This window comes from Chlorocebus sabaeus, chromosome X (genome assembly GCF_047675955.1).
Source record: "Chlorocebus sabaeus isolate Y175 chromosome X, mChlSab1.0.hap1, whole genome shotgun sequence".
Lineage (NCBI taxonomy): Eukaryota > Metazoa > Chordata > Mammalia > Primates > Cercopithecidae > Chlorocebus > Chlorocebus sabaeus.
The window spans coordinates 102,493,506-102,514,822 of NC_132933.1; the positions used below are offsets into that span (position 1 = coordinate 102,493,506).

The window sequence follows — 21,317 nt, forward strand, 5'->3', positions numbered from 1 at the left end:
ACTAATGTTGGGTTAAAGCAGTTCTTGCTTTTCCAGTTCCTTAAGGTGCCTTGTTAGATTGTTTGATATTTGTCCACTTTTTAAAAATTTATTTTTAAATTTTATTTATTTATTTATTTATTCATTTATTCATTTATTTATTTTGAGATGGAGTCTGGCTCTGTCCCCCAGGCTGGAGTGCAGTGGCATGATCTCGGCTCACTGCAAGCTCCACCTCCCGGGTTCATGCCATTCTCCTGCCTCAGCCCTCTGAGTAGCTGGGACTACAGGCGCCTGCCACCACGCCTGGCTAATTTTTTGTATTTTTAGTAGAGACGGGGTTTCACCGTGTTAACCAGGATGGTCTCGATTTCCTGACCTCGTGATCCACCCGCCTTGGCCTCCCAAAGTGCTGGGATTACAGGTGTGAGCGCCCGGCTGATATTTGTCTACTTTTTAAATAAAATTTTGCTATAAATTTTCCTCTTAGTACCACTTTTGTTTTATCCCATAGGTTTTGGTATGTTGTATTTCTATTTTCATTTGTTTCAAGAATTTGATTTCCTTCTTAATTTCATTGACCCATTTGTTATTCAGGGGCATGTTGTTTAATGTCCATGTATTTGTACAGTTTCCCAACTTCCTCCTGCTATTGATTTCTAGTTTCTTTTTCTTATGTATCCTTGTCTTGCCTTCACCAACTCCAAGGAACCATCTCCTATAGCCCTAGTCCCATGGTTTGTGCTGGCCCGTGCAGTACCTTTCTGCAAATTAGAAAAAAAGTGCCTTCTTTGGGTGAATGTAGCCCTTCAAGCATACATCTTATCAAGTAGATAATACCTTTATATGAATTAGCCAAAGGCTACTGCTACCTCAGGGCACAGCAGCCCCATAGCCAGAATGCACAGCTTGGCAAACAAAGTGTGAGCTAGATTCTATTGGCGGTTTCAGTCTTGGCTAGAGACGCTGTACAGGAATAATTTGCACATCTATACACAAGAGTCCCACCCAATCTTCAGTGATGCTTCTTCCTCACAACTCCTTGGGTTCTTAGGATTCAAGAATAAAATCTGTCCTCATCCAACAACTCAACCAATGCATGAATATTCTCTTTAACATCTCTACCAAGTAATTGTTTAGATCCTGCCATACAAACCTCCAAATATAGCCCAATGTCTTTTTGAATGGCTTTAACAGAAAATTCTCCCTTATATTGAGTGACATTACCCTCCCTGTAAGTTTCACTTAATTGGATCTCCCCTTGTATAGGTTACTCTTAATGACTGGTACCTAGATGATCCAAAAAATAGTCAATGAGAAGCACTTGAAATTGACATATATTTTCATGGATGATTGTCTGAAGATGGTCAAATATAATGGTTCAGCAATACACACATTAAATTTCTGAATAACAGAAATACCAAGAAACAGTTCTTATTGTTTCTGGAATACGGCCTTGGATCTACTCAGAAACCTGTTCTATGTTAGTTTCCTATTGGTGCCTGATATAGTTTGGATGTTGTCCCCTCTAGATCTCACATTGAATTGTAATCCCCAATGTGGGAGGTGTGGCCTGGTGAGATGTGTTTGGGTTATGGGAATGGAGCCTGCACAGCTTGGTGCTGTTCTGGCAATAGTGAGTTCTTGTGAGATCTGGCTGTCTAAAAGTGTGTGGCACCTTACCCCACCCTCTTGCTCCTGCTTTTGCCATGTGACAGCCTGCTCCTGCTTTGCCTTCTGCCAAAAGTACAAGCTCCCTGAAGGGGCCTCCTCAGAAGCCAAGCAGATAGCAGTGCCATGCTTATACACCCTACAGATCTGTGAATCAATTAAACTTCTTTTTTTTTTTTTTTTTTTTGAGAGACAGGGTCTCACTATGTTGCCCAGGTTGATCTCAAACTCCTGGCCTCAAGCAATCCTCCCAAAGTGCTGGGATTACAGGCATGAGCCACTATGCCCAGCCAAGCCTCTGCAAAAGAAAAATAAATCTTGGGACCCCAAAATCACTAAGCTAAAGAGAAAAGTCAAGCTGGGAACTGCTTAAGGCAAGTCTGTCTTCTATTCAGTCATCCCTCTGCTTAATGTGATAAATGAATATCTGATTGGTTCCTTTGATAAGGCTAATCAGAAACCCAAAAGAATGCAAACCATTTGTCTCTTATCTACATATGACCTGGAAGCCCCCTCCCCACTTCGAGTTGTACCACCTTTCCAGAGTGAACCAGTGTACATCTTACATATATTGACTAATGTCTCATTTCTCCCCAAAATGTATAAAACCAAGCTGTGTCCTGACTACCTTGGGCACATGTCATCAGTACCTCCTGAGGCTGTGTCATGGAAGCAAAATAAACTTTCTAAATTGACTGAGACCTGTCTCAGAGATTTTGGATTAACATATCTTTTTAGAATAAATTACCCAGTCTCAGGTATTTCTTTGCAGCAGTGCAAAAATTGCCTAACACAGAAAATTGGTACCAAAGAATGGGGCACTGCTATAAAGATACCTGAAAATATGGAAGCAACTTTGGAACTGGGAAATGGGCAGAGGATAGAAACATTTGGAGGGCTCAGAAGAAGAGAGGAAGATGAGGGGAAGTTTGAAACTTCTTAGAGACTGGTTAAATGGCCAAATGCTGATCAAAATGCTGATACTGACATGGACAGTGAAGTCCAGGCTAAAGAGGCCTCAGATGGAAATGAGAAATTTATTAGGAACTACAGCAAACGTCACCCTTGTTATATGCCTTAGCAAAGAACTTGGCTATATTGTTAAGGGAGGAGACCACTCCTCATATTGTCTTATGACCAATTTCTGCCTCAAAGAAAAAGTAGGAGTTAAAGAAAAGACAGAAGTGAAATCAGTAGTCAGTATGCATTCCAGGCCTGGTAGTTTAAAATTGACCCCTGATCTAGCCGGTTATGTTATCTATAGATACCAGACATCGTATGGAAAAGCACTGTGAAAATCCCTGTCCTGTTCTGTTCCATTCTGATTACCGGTGCATGCAGCCTCCAGTCACATACCCACTGCTTGCTCAATCGATCACGACCCTCTCACACAGACCCCCTCAGAATTATAAGCCTTAAAAGGAACAGGAATTGCTCACTCAGGGAGCTCGGTTTTTGGAGACATGAGTCCACCAACGTTCCCAGCTGAATAAAGCCCTTCTACAACTTGGTGTCTGAGGGGTTCTTGTGTGCGGCTCATCCTGCTACATTTCTTGGTTCCCTGACCGGGAAGCGAGGTGATTAATGGATGGTCAAGGCAGCCCCTTAGGTGGCTTAGGCCTGCCCTGTGGAACATCCCTGTGGGGGACTCCAGTCAGTTTGAGTGACGTGGATCCTGAGAGTGCTCCCGGGTAGGCAATTGCCCCAGTGGAACGCCTCACCAGAGCAGTGCATGGCAGGCCCCTGTGGAGGATCAATGCAGTGGCTGAATACCAGGAAGGAACTGGCACTTAGAGTCCGGACATCTGAAATTTGGTAAGACTGGTCTTTGGAACTTAGCCACTCCATTTGAGAGGAAGCATGGCCTAATCACCCATGACGTGTCTGTACTGGCACTTTGGTTTTTGTTTTTGACTTGACTTGGATTGCTTGATACTTTGGTTTTGGTTTTGACCTGGCTTGGATTTCTTGATACTCTGATTTTGGTTTTGATTCTGGTTTGGTGTAAACTGTAAAAGTGTGTGTGTGCCCTCTTTACCCGTTCTTTGTTTTGTGGTGTGCATGTGGCGTGAGCGTGGTGTTTTGTCTCAAGGAAACATGAGTCAGGCACAAAGTAAGCCTATCCCACTAGGAACTATGTTGAAAAATTTCAAAAAGGGATTTAAGGGAGACTATGGAGTTACTATGACACCAGGAAAACTTAGAACTTTGTGTGAGATAGACTGGCCAGCATTAGAGGTGGGTTGGCCATCAGAAGGAAGCCTGGACAGGTCCTTTGTCTCAAAGGTATGGCACAGGGTAACCTGTAAGCCAGGCCACCCAGATCAGTTCCCGTATATAGAGTCTTGGTTATAGCTAGTTTTAGATCCCCCATAGTGGTTAAGAGGACAGGCAGCAGCAGTACTAGTAGCAAAGGGACAGTTAGTTAAGGAAGGTTGTCAGTCCACCCACCGAGGGAAGTTGGTGCCAAAAGTCCTGTCTGAGCCAACACCAGAAGAATCATGGCAGGAATTGGTATGAGCAGTGCCTCCTCCTTATTGAGAGGAAGGGCTCCCCACTCCTGAGCCCACAGCACCTCCACCTCCACGAGATATCCATACTCCCAGACCACCCAGAGTAGACAAAAGAAGAAATGAAGCCGTGGGAGAAACTCCTCCTTTGGCAGCTCACTTACGGCCCAAAACTGAAATCCAAATGCCCCTGAGAGAACAGCGATATACTGGGGTAGATGAGGATGGACACATGGTGAAAAGGCAGCCTTTGTGTATCAACCTTTCACCTCTGCTGACCTCCTCAATTGGAAAAATAATACTCCATCTTACACCAAAAAGCCTCAAACTTTAATTGACTTGCTCCAAACTATTATACAGACTCATAATCCTACTTGGGATGATTGCCACCAGCTGCTCATGTACCTCTTTAATACAGATGAAAGGCGAGGTGTGCTCCAGGCGGCAACTAAGTGGCTAGAGGAGCACATCCCAGTCAATTACCAAAACCCCCAATAATATAGAAGAATTCAGCTGCCAGGAACAGACCCCCAATGGGACCTGAACGAGGGGCCAGACATGGAGAGGCCAAGGCAGTACCGTGAGGCATTGATATAAGGTCTAAAGAAAAAGACTCAAAAGGCTACAAACGTAAATATGGTCTCTGAGGTCATCCAAGGAAAAGAGGAGAGTACAGCGCAATTCTATGAACAACTGTGTGAGGCTTACTCTATGTACACTCCTTTTGATCCAGATAGCCCTGAAAATCAGCGCATGATTAATACGGCCTTAGTTAGTCAAAGCGCGGAAGGTATCAGGAGAAAGTTGCAGAAACAGGCTGGGTTTGCAGGTGTGAATACCTCACAGTTACTGGAAATAGCCAATCAAGTGTTTGTGAATAGAGATGCAACAAGTCCCAGAGAAAGCCATAAGGAAGACGAACGCCAGGCCAGGTGAAACATTGACTTACTGGCCACGGCCATTAGGGGAATTCCCCTGAAAGGACAGCGAAACGGGGGTTCTGGGAAGAATACCCAATCTAATTGCCCATGCTTGCAACAAAACCAATGCACCTATTGTAAGGAAATAGGACACTGGAAAGATAAGTGTCCCCAACTGAAGGAAAAGCAAGGTGATTTGGAGCAAAAGACCTCAGATAAAGACGAGGGTGCTTTGTTCAATCTGGCTGAAGGGCTATTAGACTGAAGGGGGCCGGCTCAAATGCCCTCAAGGAGCCCACAGTCAGGATTACAATTAGGGGCAAGGACATTAAGATTTTGGTTGATACTGGTGCTGAACATTCAGTAGTGACCACCCTGGTTGCCCCCTTAGAAAAAAACAAGAAACCATTGATATAATCAGAGCAACAGGAGTTTCCACTAAGCAGGCTTTCTGTCTACTTCAGACCTGCTCACTGGGGGGACATGAAATAGTTCACCAGTTCTTGTATATGCCTGACTGTCCCTTGCCTTTGCTGGGAAGAAACTTGCTTAGCAAGCTGAGAGCTACCATCTCCTTTACAAAACAGGGCTTTTTACAAGCTAAAGTTACCAGGAACAGGAGTTATCATGGCCCTTACGGTCCCCAGGGAAGAAGAATGGAGACTTTGCTGACCGAGCCAGCCAAGAGATTAAACCAGCTCTAGCTAAGCAATGGCCCCAAGCATGGGCGGAGGATAATCCTCTGGGACTGGCGGTCAACCAAGCCCCTGTACTCATAGAAGTTAAGCCTGGGGCCCAGTCAATTAGACAAAAGCAGTATCCGGTTCCCAGAGAATCTCTCAAAGGAATCCAGGTTCATCTCAAGCACTGGAAAGCCTTTGGAATTATAGTGCCTTGCCAGTCTCCATGGAACACCCCCCTCCTCCCTGTCCCTAAGCCAGGGACCAAGGACTACCAGCCAGTACAGGACTTGTGCTTGCTCAACCAAGCTACAGTGACTCTGCACCCTACAGTTCCTAACCTTTACACATTGTTAGGGCTGCTACCAGCTGAGGACAGCTGGTTTATCTGTCTGGACTTAAAAGATGCCTTCTTTAGCATCAGACTAGCTCCTGAGAGCCAGAAGCTATTTGCCTTTCAGTGGGAAGATCCAGAGTCAGGTGTCACTACTCAGTACACTCGGCCCGGCTTCCCTAAGGATTCAAGAACTACCCTACTATCTTCGGGAAGGCCCTGGCTCGAGACCTGCAAAAGTTTCCTGCTAAAGACCTAGGCTTGCTCCAGTACGTGGACGACCTTCTGCTAGGACACTCCACAGCAGTTGGGTGCACAAAAGGGACAGATGCCCTGCTTCTGCACCTGGAGGACTGTGGGTATAAGGTGCCTAAGAAGAAAGCTCAGATCTGCAGACAGCAGGTACACTATCTGGGATTCACTATTCGGAAAGGGGAGGGCAGCCTGGGGTCAGAAAGAAAGCAGGTCGTCTGCAGCCCACCGGAACCCAAAACCAGAAGGCAAGTAAGGAAATTCCTAGAAGCTGTGGGGTTTTGCAGATTATGGATTCCAAACTTTGCAGTAAAGCCAAGCCTTTGTACAGGGTTACAAAGAGGGGCAACCAGGAGCTTTTTGAATGGAGGCCTCCACAACAGCAAGCCTTTTGTGAGTTAAAGGAAAAACTTATGTCAGCCCCAGCCCTAGGACTACCAGATTTGACAAAGCCCTTTACACTCTATGTGTCAGAAAGAGAAAAAATGGCAGTTGGAGTTTTAACCCAGACTGTGGAGCCCTGGCCAAGGCCAGTGGCCTATCTCTCAAAACAACTAGACGGGGTTCCCAAAGGCTGGCCCCCATGTCTAAGGGGCCTGACAGCGACGGCCCTGTTACCACAAGAAGCAGATGAACTAACCCTTAGGCAAAACCTCAACATAAAGGTCCCCCCATGCTGTGGTAACTTTGATGAATACCAAAGGATATCACTGGCTAACAAATGCTAGATTAACCAAGTACCAAAGGTTGCTATGTGAAAATCCCCGCATAACCATTGAAGTCTGTAACACCCTAAATCCTGCCACCCTGCTCCCAGTATCAGAGAGCCCGGTTGAGCATAACTGTGTAGAAGTGTTGGACTCAGTTTATTCTAGCAGACCTGACCTTCGGGACCAGCCATGGGCATCAGTAGACTGGGAGTTATTCATGGACGGGAGCAGCTTCATCAACCCACAAGGAGAAAGATGTGCAGGATATGCGGTGGTAACTTTGGACATTGTCATTGAAGCCAAACCATTGCCACAGAGCACTTCAGCCCAGAAGCCTGGGCTCATTGCTTTAACTCGGTCTCTAGAACTCAGTGAAGGTAAGACTGTAAACATCTACATTGACTCTCGATATGCCTTGCTAACCCTCCAAGTGTGTGGAGCATTATATAAGGAAAAGGGCCTTTTAAACTCTGGGGGAAAGGACATAAAATATCAACACGAAATTCTACAATCATTAGAGGCAGTGTGGAAACCTTAGAAGGTGGCAGTCATGCACTGCAGGGGACACCAGCGAGCCTCCACCTCAGTGGCCTTAGGAAATTCCCAAGCTGACTCAGCAGCTCTAAAAGCAGCATCTACCCCTTATCAGACATCAGTAGCAGCCCCCTTACTCCCTCAAACACCTGACCTGGTACCTACCTATTCTAAGGAAGAAAAAGACTTTTTCCACACAGAAGGGGGGCAAGTAATAAAAGAAGTATGGATCAGACTGCCAGATAGGAGGGTAGCTGTGCCGCAGTTGCTGGGAACCACAGTCGTACTGGCTGTGCACGAAACCACTCATCTAGGTCAAGAGTCACTTGAAAAGTTGTTAGGCCAGTACAGTGAGATGTAGGCCACTACATCTCACACTTGCCAGCCCTTGCCAAAGCAGTAGCACAACGGTGCATTACTTGCCAACAGCACAATGCGAGGCAAGGCCCCACTGTTCCACCTGGCACACAAGCTTATGGAGCAGCTCCTCTTGAGGATCTTCAGGTAGATTTCACAGAAATGCTGAAATGTGGAGGTAACAAGTATTTGCTGGTTCTTGTGTGTACTTACTCTGGGTGGGTGGAGGCTTATCCAACACGAACTGAAAAGGCCTACGAAGTAACCCGTGTGCTTCTCTGAGACCTTATTCCTAGGTTTGGACTGCCCTTACAAATTGACTCAGATAACGGGCTGGTGTTTGTGGCTGACTTGGTACAGAAGACAGCAAAGGCATTAGGAATCACTTGGAAGCTACGTGCCACCTACTGACCTCAGAGTTCTGGAAAGGTGGAGCGAATGAATCAGACCATCAAAAATAATTTAGGGAAAGTATGTCAGGAAACAGGATTAAAATGGATACAGGCCCTTCCTATGGTATTGTTTAAAATTAGATGCACCCCTTCTAAGAAAACAGGATAATCCCCTTATGAAATACTGTATCATAGGCCTCCTCCTATACTATGGGAGCTTCCAGGCACTCCCCGAGAGTTAGGTGAAATTGAGTTACAGCAACAGCTACAGGCTTTGGGAAAAATTACACAGACAATCTCAACTTGAGTAAATGAGAGGTGTCCCGTCAGCTTATTCTCCCCAGTTCACCCTTTCTCTCCAGGTGATCACATGTAGATCAAGGACTGGAACGTAGCCCTTTTGTGGCCACAGTGGAAAGGATCTCAGACCATAATCCTGACCACTCCCACGGCTGTAAAGGTAGAAGGAATCCCAGCCTGGATCCACCACAGCTGTGTGAAACCTGCAGCCACTGAAACCTGGGAGGCAAAACCGAGCCCGGACAACCCCTGCAAAGTGACTCTGAGGAGGACAACAAGCCCTGCTCTAGTCACACCCAGAAGCTGACTGGTCTACGCACGGCCAAAGCATGAGGGGAATCATCGTGGGACTCATTTTCCTTATAATTTGGACGTGTATAGTAAAAACTTCCACCGATTTTCCCTGCATGGAGGACTGCTCTCAGTGTATATACATCAGGTTACTGAGGTAGTGCAACAAGTTAAAACAATCTTTCTGTTCTATAGTTACTATGAATGCCTAGGAACTTTAAAAGGAACATGTTTATAAAATGACACCCAGTACAAGGTATGTAGCCCAGGAAACGACCACCTAGATGTGTGTTATGACCCCTCTGAGCCTCTCATATCCAGAGTTTTTGAAATAAGATTAAGGACTGAAGCCTGGTGGGGACTCGTAAATGATACAAGTAAAGTATTAGCCAAAACAGAAGAAAAAGGAGTGCCCAAATGCATAATCTTGAAATTTGATGCCTGTGCTGTCATTAATAATAGAGTTAGGAAGGGGATGTGGCTCTTTTGATTGGGAAAAAGGCTATATGACTGAAAATAAGTACATTTTTCATGAATTAGGACTGTGTGGAAATGAATGTAGATACTGGTCTTATGTCATTTGCGCCACTTGGATAAAAAATGAAAAGGATCCAGTCTACCTTCAGAAAGGAAAAAGTGGCCCTTCCTATACTAAGGGACAATGTAACCCTTAGAGCTGGTAATAACCAATCCCCTTGATGCTCGCTGGAAAAAAGGGGAGCATGTGGCCTTAGGAATCAGTGGGGCCAGACTGGATCCTTGAGTAAATATCTTAGTTCGAGGAGAAGTTTACAAATGCTCTCCTGAGTCAGTGTTTCAAACTTTCTATGATGAACTACATGTGCCAGTACCAGAAATTCCAGGAAAAACAAGAAATTTGTTTTTGCAATTAGCCAAGCATGTAGCCCAGTCTCTCAATGTCACTTCATGTTGTGTATGTGGAGGAACTGTAATGGGAGATCAATGGCCATGGGAAGCCCGAGAATTAGTACCTACAGACCCAGTTCCTGATGAATTCCCGGCTCAAAAGAATCACCCTGATAATTTCTGCATCCTAAAAGCCTCAATTATTGGACAATATTGCATAGCTAGAGAAGGAAAAGAATTCACTCACCCCGTAGGACGACTTAGTTGTCTGGGACAGAAACTGTATAATGGTACCACAAAAACAGTCACTTGGTGGAGTTCAAATCACACAGAAAGGAATCCATTTAGTAAATTCCCAAAGTTGCAAACCGTGTGGACCCACCCAGAGTCCCACCAGGACTGGACAGCCCCCACTGAATTATACTGGATATTTGGGCATAGAGCTTACACCAAATTACCCAACCAGTGAGCAGGTAGTTGTGTTATTGGCACTATTAAACCATCTTTCTTCCTACTGCCTATAAAAACAGGCGAACTCCTGGGCTGCCATGTCCATGCTTCCTGCAAAAAGAGAAGCATAGCTATAGGAAATTAGAAAGATGATGAATGGTCCCAAGAGAATCATACAATATTATGGGCCTGCTACTTGGGCACAAAACAGCTTGTGGGGATACTGGACCCCCCATTTACATGCTCAACCGAATCATACAGTTACAAGCTGTCTTAGAAATCATCACTAATAAAACTGGCAGAGCCTTGACTATTCTGGCCTGGCAAGAAACTCAGATGAGAAATGCTATCTATCAAAATAGATTGGCTCTCAACTACTTGCTAGCAGCTGAAGGAGAGGTCTATAGGCAATTTAACCTTACTAATTGCTGTCTACATACAGATGATCAAGGGCAAGTAGTTGAAGACATAGAGATATGACAAAACTGGCACATATGCTCATGCAAGTGTGGCTTGGATTTGATCTTGGGGTCATGTTTGGAAAATGGTTCCCAGCGCTAGGAGGATTTAAAACTCTTATAACAGGAGTTATAATAGTAATAGGAACCTGCTTACTACTCCCTTGTTTGCTACCTGTACTTCTTCAAATGATAAAAAGCTTCATTGCTACCTTAGTTCACCAAAATGCTTCAGCACAAGTGTACTATATGAATCACTATTGATCTGTCTTGCAAAAAGACACAGGTAGTGAGGATGAAAGTGAGAACTCCCACTAAAGAGTAAGGTTCTCAAAGCGGGGGAATAAGGGAGGAGACTACCCCTCATATTGCCTTATGACCAATTTCTGCCTCAAAGAAAAAGTAGGGGTTAAAGAAAAGACAGAAGCGAATCAGTAGTCAGACAGCCCGGCACTGCATTCCAGGCCTGGTAGTTAAAAACCCCTGACTTAACTGGTTATGTTATCTATAGATTCCAGACATCATATGGAAAAGCACTGTGAAAATCCCTGTCCTGTTCTGTTCCATTCTGATTACCGGTGCATGCAGCCCCTAGTCATGTACTCACTGCTTGCTCAATCGATCATGACCCTCTCATGCAGACCCCCTCAGAGTTGTAAGCCCTTGCCCTTAAAAAGGACAGGAATTGCTCACTCCGGGAGCTCAGATTTTGGAGACGTGAGTCCACCAATGCTGCCAGCTGAATAAAGTCCTTTCCTTCCACAACTCCGTATCTGAGGGGTTCTTGTCTGTGGCTTGTCCTGCTACATTGTGTCCATGCTCTAGGGATCTGTGGAAGTTTGAACTTAAAGTAACAACCTAGGGTAACTGGCAGAATAAATTTCTAAGCAGAAAAGTGTTCAAGATGGGGCCTGCCTGCTTCTAAAAGCCTACCTAAGATGCAGGAGCAAATAAATCACTTAAAGTTGGAGGTTTATATTTAAAGAGGAAGCAGAGTGCAGAAATTTGGAAAATTTACAGCCTGGCCATGTAGTAGAAAAGAAAATACTATTTTCAGGGGAAGAATCCAAGCAGGCTTGGGAACAACCAATGGCTAGAGAGATTTACATAACTAAAAAGGAGCCAAGTGCTGATAGACAAGACAATGGGAAAAAGGCATTTAAAGCTTTTCAGAGATATTCAAGGTAGCCCTTTCATCACAGACCCAGAGGCCTAGGAGGGTGAGTGGGGGGTGGCTTCCATGTGCAGCCTCAGGACACTGCTCCCTGCATCCCTGAAGCCCGAGCTGCAGCTCAAAGGGGCCCAAAGGGGCCCAGGTACTTGGGCCCACTGCTCCAGTGGGTGCAAGCCATAAGCCCTGGCAGCTTCCACGTGGTGTTAAGTCTGTAGGCACAGAGAGTGCAAGAGTGAAGGAGGCTTGGCCCCCTCCACCTAGATTTCAGAGGATGTATGGAAAAACCTGGATGTCCAGGCTGAATCCTGCTGCAGGGGTGGAACCCCCCCCCCCTCCAGAGAACCTCTATGAGGGCAGTTAGGAGGGGAAATACAGGGTTGAACCCCCTCACCAGAGTCCCCACTGGGACACTGCCCAGTGGAGCTGTGGGAAGGGGGCCACCATCCTCCAGACCCCAGAATTGTAGAGCCATGGGCAGCTTGCATCCTGAGCCTAGAAAAGCCACAGGAACTCAACTCCAGCCCATGAGAGAAGCTACCAGGGCTGAACCCCATAAAGTCACAGGGGCAGAGCTGCCCAAAGCCTTAGGAGCCCACCCCTTGCAGCAGTGTGCCCTGCATGTGGGACACGGAGTCAAAGGAGATTATTTTGGAACTTTAAGATGTAATGACTTTATTACATTTAAGATTAAATGACAGGGCTTAAGATTTAAACCCTACTGGGTTTCAGACTTGCGTGGGGCCTATAGCCCCTTTTGTTCATTCTCCCTTTTGGAATAGGAGTATTTACCCAATACCTGTACCTCCATTGTATCTTGGAAGTAAATAACTTGTTTTGATTTTATAGGTTCATAGGTAGAAGGAACTTGCCTTGTCTCAGATGAGACTTTGGACTTGATGCTAGAATGAGTTAAGATTTGGGGGGACTATTGGTAGGGGATTATTGTATTTTACAATGTGAGAAGAATGTGAAACTTGAGGGGTTGGGGTGAAATGATATAGTTTGGATGTTGTCCCCTCTAAATTTTATGGTGAATTGTAATCCCCAGTGTTGGAGGTGGGGCCTGGTAGGAGGTGTTTGGGTCATGGAGACAGATCCCACATGGCTTGATGCTGTCCTTATCATAGTGAGTTCTTGCAAAATCTGGTTGTTTAAAAGTGCATGGCACTTCCCCCACTTGCTCCTGCTTTTGCCATGTGATGTGCTTGCTCCTGCTTCACCTTTTGCGATGAGTAAAAAGCTCCATGAGGGCTCCATGAGGCCTCCCCAGAAGCTGAGCAGACACCAGCATCATGCTTATACAGTCTATAGAACTGTGAGCCAGTTAAACCTTTTTTGTTTAAATACATTACCCAGTCCCAAGTATTTCTTTATAGCAATGTGAGAATGATCTAACACAGTGCTATAATAAATTACCACAAATGTAATGCCTTACAACACCACCAATTCTTTATATTACAGATCTAGAGGCCAGAAGGCTAAAATGAGTCTTGCTGGGTTAAAAATCAAGGTGTCATCAAGGCTGTGTTGCTTTTTGGAGGTTCTAGTAGAGAATCCATTTCCTTGTTTTTTTTTCTAGCTTCTAGAGGCAGCCTGCATTCCTTGTTCTGTGGGCCCTTCCACCTTCAAAGCCAGCAATAGCCAGCCAAGTTGTTCTCACATTATATCACTCTCTGCCTCCCTTTTCTATATTTAAGGATCCTTATGATTACATTGGGCCCACTTGGGTAATCGAGGATAATTGCACTATCTTAAATTAAGCTGATAGGCAACCTTAATTCCATCTGCTACCTTAATTCCCCTTTACTAGGTAAGGTAACATATGTACAGGTTCTATGGATTAGAAAATGGACATTTTATTCTGCCTACCGCATTGTCTAAAGAAACGTCAGGAGAAAGGGATGGAACGAGCTCATGCATGTGAAAAGTAATGACTACCATGTTAAGTATCAAGAAATTACAGTAAGGTGATTATGAAAAATAAAAAGAGCATAGGAATGGAAAGCAGCAGTTCTCTAAGGATAATGCCTCTGTGAGCAAATGGCACAGCCAGTGCTTGCATAGCCTCCTAGTACCTCACATAGGCACTTGGCCACTTATGCATGCATTCATGCATGTTGGTATCAAGTGGTAACATCAAAGTGTGTGGGTTATATCTGAATGAATGTTTGAAATCTAGAGGCAATAAATATTTAAAACACCAGCTGTGTCAGTTATAGCAATTCTCCTTCCTTGAATATAAGATGATACCCTTCTAATATAATTCTACCACTTGGAACCACATAAAACAAGTCTAATCCTTGTTGTGACAACCCTTTAACTACTGAAGATAGTTATTATGTCTCCTATAAACCTTTCCCATTCTAGAACAAATAACTTGACTTCGTCTAACTATTTTTCACATGATATGGTTTTCGGCCCTCTCAGCATCAGGCTCCAAACAAGCATCTCTGTGCTGGTCAGAAAATAGGGGCAGTGCTGCAGGTAACTTCAAGCAGCTACAACAAATATGGACAAGAAGCCCTTCAGCACATTAGCAAGATTCTCTCCTTTCCTCACAAGTGCCTCTGGTTATATAACACTCTCCCAATTCTTCAGAAACAACTGCTCTCCCTATCTAGAGATGGGTAAGAAGAAACAAAAGGGAAGTAACAAATAAATCAAAACTATAGAACATATAAAGAATACTCTTAGTCTTGAACTAGGAGACAAATCTGATAAAATCCGCCTCAAATTCCAAAACTCAAAGATCGACCACCTTCTACAAATACAGAGAAAATCAACCAGATGTATAAAAAAAAGAACAAGTAATTTTTAAAGGAGAAAAATCCTGAAGAATCAGAGTAAGTGTCTATCTACGCAATCTTTTTATTCCAAAGAACTGAAATACACTTTTAAAGAGTACACCCTCAACAAGGTCTGAGAGGACACTGAATCTATGAAAAGAGGACATTCTGGGATCCAGAAAGACTGATTTCTGATGAAAAAAGGAACTAATTTAAACAATGTAACGGAGGCAATGAACAGCATATTAGATACTGCCAAAACCCCATCAGTTATTCCAATGGCTACCTTAAGAAATTCTCCCAGAATTAAGAGATAAAAGAATATTAAAGATAATGAATAAAAACTTGAGGGAATAAATTCTGGAGACACACACACACACGAAGAGAAAAGGCAGAAGGGTAATAATGTCAAAAAACAAAAGATAAAAATTTATCTGAGTCAAAGAAATAATGAACTTTTAGATTGAAAGGACTCACAATATACCAGACAAAATTAAGGAAAACAGGCTCACATCCAGAAATGTCAAAAATAATTATCCATAGGGAAGACAATATATTACATATAATCTGGATCTAAAAGCCTAGACTATTTTAACTAAAATCAGAAGAAGGAATGAACTAAAATATGCAAATTATCTCAGCTTACTTGAGGGGAAATTAACAGACCAGGTCTATCAAAAGAGTTCGTTAACTAAATACAGACTATATTCACATAAAAAGATATCATGCCACAGTTTAAAAGAATGTTGTAGATCTATACTTATATGGAAAGATGACTAAGACTTATTCCTAAAAAAAAGCAAGGTGCAGAGCAATGTGTACAGCATAACCTATTCATATTATTCATACAACAAAAATATGTAACCCACACAATTAAAAGCTATATTTCATGTATTGCTCATATAACCTAGGATTTTAAAAGGATAAAAAAAAAAAACTTTAAAAAAAGTGATAAGACATACAATAAAGGATCTGTAAGAATACACCTAAACAATTTATAGTTGTTACCCCACAGAGTTAGGAGAAAAGGGTTATTACACACACACAAACACACACATATATATATATGAACACTTACACATATACACTGTGAACAAATGTAAACCTGAAACAGCCAATCTTTCAGGATGGTTCCTCAGTAACTACCTGGGCCAAAATTTGAAATACAGCCAAGTGACCATTTGCTGACTAGAGGTCACATAGGTGCTCAGAGGTCTGTGTAAAACTCACACATTTTTAATTTTGAGACTTTCGGAGTTCACTTGCCTTGGCCAATCAGAGTTACCAGCCAATGAAAGTTCCACTGTATCAACCAATCAGAACTCAGCTGTGTATACCATCTACCAATCAGAACTAAGCAAGTTTGAATTTTTCATTTGCATAAATAGACCTGATTGGCAATCTGGGTGGGAATTTTTGCTGGAAAACCTAAACCCTTAATTTTTTTCTCAGGAGCACATCTTTATTTTACACCGAAGGCTGTATCTCCTGGCTTGCAAACTGTTCACTGGAATAAAGTCTCTTTCCTCAAAATTCCTTTTCAGAATTTTTCAGTTAAAATATTCTATAAATCAAGGAGGTTAAGGTAGGATGGCAGAGGTGAAGAAACGCCAGGAGAAATTAACTAAGCAATAGTATTTGTGGGTAGTTACCATACTGCTCTTAGGCTTTGATAAACTAGAAAAAATAAATTAGCATATGAATTATGTAATTATTAAGCCAAAATTGATATAATGATCATTGTACCCTATAGAGAATACAGTTCTTCAGTGAATCATTTATACAAAATTATTATACCTGAAACCAGGAAGAAAACCTTATTAACTTTAAGAAAGAAATTATTCAGGTCACATTTTCAATACACAATGAAATAAATCTAGAAATTTATAATAAAAGGATTAATCAAATAAAGAAAAGGAACATATTTAAAAATGTTAAGCACTGAAAACACCAAAAAACAGGGTCAAAGAGGAAATAAAAATTGCGACTGCAGATTATTGAGAAAAATCAAGATAGCTACAAAACTATTTTTCAAAATTAATGGGATATACTCAGAACTATACTTAGAAGAAAATGTATAGCTTTGGATCTTTTGTTATGAAGTCAAGAATAATTAAAACAGACTTAGCATTCATTTCAAGAAGCTAGGGAAAACAACAAAATAAACCTTAGTAAAACAAGAATAAAATAAAAATAAAAGCAGATGTTAAATGAATTTTTAAAACAGAAAAGGTATCTATTTACCCATGAGCTGGTTCTTTGAAAAGACTAGAGGATTTTTAAAAAACTGCTTGTGAGGAAAATTGAGGAAAAGAACATGTAGATATGAATGCAAGCACATGTGAGGAAGATAACACATCATACAATGAGAAAAGAAATCATTATAAAGGGTTATAAAATATGTACAATCTATGATAATAACAATATATCCAAGGAATGGATACATTTTTAGGAAAATATAAACTACAAGGCCAGGCGCGGTGGCTCACACCTGTAATCCCGGCACTCTGGGAGGTCAAAGTGGGTGGATCATTTGAGGTCAGAAGTTTGAGACAAGCCTGGTCAACATGGTGAAACCCCGCCTCTACTAAAAGTGCAAAAATTAGCTGGGCAGTAGTGGCGCACACCTGTAATCCCAGCTACTCTGGAGGCTGAGGCAGGAGAAGAGCTTCAGCCTGGGAGGCGGAGATTGCAGTGAGCCAAGATTGCGCCACTGTACTCCAGTCTGGGTGACAGAGCGAGACCCTGTCTCTAAACAAAACAAAACAAAACAGGAAAATATAAACTACAAAAATGACTCAAGAACGGCAAGAAAACCTTACTAGGCCAATAGCCATTGTTACTAGAAAAATTTCTCAAAGAATCACACACAAAAATGGCACTATACATATTGATGGGTTCATGGAAAAGTTCCTCAAGGAAAATACAATTCCTGTGTTAAATTTAGTACTGCCAGAACATTTCCCTAATTAAATTAAAAAGCTAGAGTAATCCTTTATAAAGACCTTTATTAAATCTTTATTAAACCACACTTAATAATGACAGCATGCTTCAACAGAAACTTAAAAAGGAATCTGATTTATGAGCAAAGATGCAAAAATTCTAAATAAACTATAAGCATATCAAGCCCAAGAGTAAATTAAACAAATCATGACTAATTTCAGCAAAGTAGATGAACATAAAATACATTAAGAAATCAACTGTTTCCCAATATACTAGCAATAAATCTTGGAAAAAGGATAACACTCATAACATTTAAAAAAATTCTCAATACTCAAGAAAAACATTTTTAAGTTAGTGGGACCAATATGAAGACAATTTTTTCAAACTTGAAATTGTAAAATACCTGGGAAGTAAACAGACACAACATAATTGACTTAGTAAGTTCGATATTATAAAGTCTGCGAATTTTTCCTGAATTAATCCTAACGGGCTATTTTTGAAAACTTGACAAAATTATTCTACAGCTCACCTGGAAAAATTAATATGCAAGAACAACCAGGAATATTTTATAAAAGATGAGTAAAGAGGCAATAACTGTATTACAAAGCCATAATAATAAAAACAGCATACTACTGATGTTAGAGTGGACAAATAGATCAATGGAAGAGAACTGGAAAGACTACAAACAAACTGAAGTATATATGATAAAGGTGTCATTTCAAACCAGTGTATAATGAAAATAAATGGTGTTAGAATAACTGGATAATCATTGGAGAAAGGTGTTTAGATTCTGACACCAAACAGACTAAGGATTTAGAAGTAGAAATGAAACTATAAATATTCTAGAAAAAAATTTGGAGAAATATTTATATAATTCTGGACTAATGACTTTCCTAAGCAAGAAACAAATCTTAAAGCTATAAGGGAAAGAACTGATAAACCTGACTACTTAAAATGCCAATGCTTCTGTACATCTAACTAAAATAACACATTAAAATGTTTCACTTATCGGATGGTAAAAAATATAAGTTCTTGTGTTGATAAGATTATGGGAAAATAAGCATTTTCATTCAGTAATGGTAAAAGCATAAGTGGTCATGACATTTCAGAAGGACAGTTGTCAACATGTACAAAAATTTTTCATGTGCATGTTTTGATCTAATAACCCTATTCCTAGTCATTTGGTCCAAAGAAACAATAGTAAAATTATTTAAAATGCACATATATGTATATTCACTACAGGGTTATTTCAAAGAGCAATATTTGAAAATAACCTAAATGTCCATTAATAGCAGGATGGGTACGACAGAAGAGAAATACCATACTGCAAACAAAATGGATATAGAAATATGTCAGTTTGACTGGAAAGATGTTTGCAATCATATAACCATTGTTATATGAAGAAAAAGTCAGAAATAAACATAAAGAAGATATAATAACCCTAAATGTGTATGTTCCTAACAACAGAACTTCAAAAAACACAAACCAAAAAATGACAAAACTTAGAAATAGACAAATCCACAATTATCGCTGAAGACTTCAGTACTCCTGTGTCAGTAACAGAGTTAGTACATAGAAAATCACCATGGATAATAAAGAAATTAAGACATAAGCAAGAAGAAAGGGAACTATTTTTAAAACTATAAAAATTAGAGCAGATATGAAGAATACTAAAAACATAAAAATAAGGAAAAATGGATGAAACCAAAATCTGGTTCTTTGGAAAGATGAATAAAATTAACAAACCTCTAGCAAGACTGGCAAACACAACAAGAGAAGACACAAATTACCAGTATCAGGAATGAAAGAGGGAACACTATGAGCAGCTCTATGCACATAAATTCGACAACTTAGATGAAAGGGACCAACTCCTTGAAAACTGCAAACTACCAAAAGTCACCAATATGAAATAGATAACTTAAATAACCTTATAACTATTAAAGAAATGATATTCTTCACTGAAAACCTTTTGGGGGAAAAACCCCTCCAGGCTCCAATGTTTTCACTTGCAAATTCTACCAAACATTTAAAGAAGAAATGACATCAGTTCTACACATCCCTTCCAGAAAACAGAAGGGTTGCGGATAGTTCCCAACTTATTTTACAAGATCACTATTATTCTGATACCAGAACAAAAAACAAACAAATAAAAAACCCAACCAGAACACTACAGACCAACATCCCAACATCCATCATAAACATAGATGTAAAAATCCTCAACAAAATATTGCAAATCAAATCCAGCAATACATAAAAAGAAAAATATACCAGGACAAAATAGGGTTTATCTCAGGAACATAAATATAAGGTTGCTTCTATTTTTGAAGATCAATTGATGTAACTTACTATATTAGTCTAAAACAAAAAAAATCATATCAATAGATGCAGGAAAAAAGCATTTGACAAAGTCCAACATTTATTCATGATAAAAAATATATTACACAGCATCAAACTAGAAATAGAGAGTAACTTTCTCAACCCGATCAAAGGTGTTTACAAAAGTCCTACAGTTAAAATCACACTAATAGTTAAAGTCAATGCTTTCCTCCTAAGATCAGGAGCAAGGCAATGCTGTCCATTCTTATTGCCTCTATATCAACATCATAATGGAAGTCTCAGGCAGTATAATAAAACATGAAAATGAAATAAAAAGCATGGAGATTAGAAAGGAAGAAATAAAACGGTCCCCATTTGCAGATGACACAATTATCTATGTATATAACCCCAAGAAATCTACAAAAAAAGAACTCCCGAGTTTAAGCAAAGTCACAGAATACAAGGCCAACACACAACTATCAACCGTATTTCACACTGGCAATGTACAAATAGAAAGCTAAATTTAAAAAACATCGTTTATAATAGCTTCAATAAAAGAAAATATTTTTTCTAAATCTAACAAAAACATGTATAGGATCTGTATGATGAGAAAAATAAATCAAAGAAAATTTAAATAAATGTAGAGACATATCATAGGTTGGAAGATTCAACATAGTAACATGTCAATTCTATCTGAATTCACCTATAGATGTGTACTGGGGTTCCCTAAGACCCCCTCAAGCACAATGATTTCCTAGGAGGGCTCACAGGACTCAGCATATAGTCATACTCATGACTATGATTTATTTCAGTGAAAGGATACAAAGCAAAATCAGCAAAGGGATAAGAAGCATGGAGCAAAGTCTGGACAAAGCCACAAGCAAGCTTCTAAGAATCCTGTCAGTAGTCACCTCAGGATGCACTTAATTCCTCTAGCAATGAGTTGCGACAATACGTGGAAAGTGTTGTCTACCAGGAAGCTTACTATCACTCAGTGCCCAAAATTTTACTGGGAACTGGTCAAGTAAACACTCTGTGCCTAGCATGTTCTGAAGTTCCAGACTCCCAAAAGGAAAGCAGGTGTTCAGCCTAAACCACATTGTTTGCATAAAGAGTTTAAGCACAGTAAACCACAATTATCATTCGGGGAAATTTTACATTAGTGTAGGGACTGCTTACCGGCCAAGTTTCCAGATTACCAGCCAAGGGCCAACCTTGAAAATAGACCTTTCTAGGGACAGCAGTATCAGGCCTATTATTTTAACTCTTTTCTGCACAAAATATATCTCAATTCCAATCAAACTCCTAGAAATATTTTTAAGATATAAACTGATTCTAAAATTTATATAGAAAGGCAAAGGAACTAGAATAGCTAAAATAGGTTTTTTTTGTT

General features: G+C 40.9%; 1 protein-coding gene across 2 annotated transcripts in view; it reads right to left on the bottom strand.

Annotated features, from left to right (window-relative positions):
- Positions 1-21,317, bottom strand: part of CCNB3 (cyclin B3) — an 89,062-nt gene that overhangs the window by 12,909 nt on the left and 54,836 nt on the right. The window lies entirely within an intron of this gene.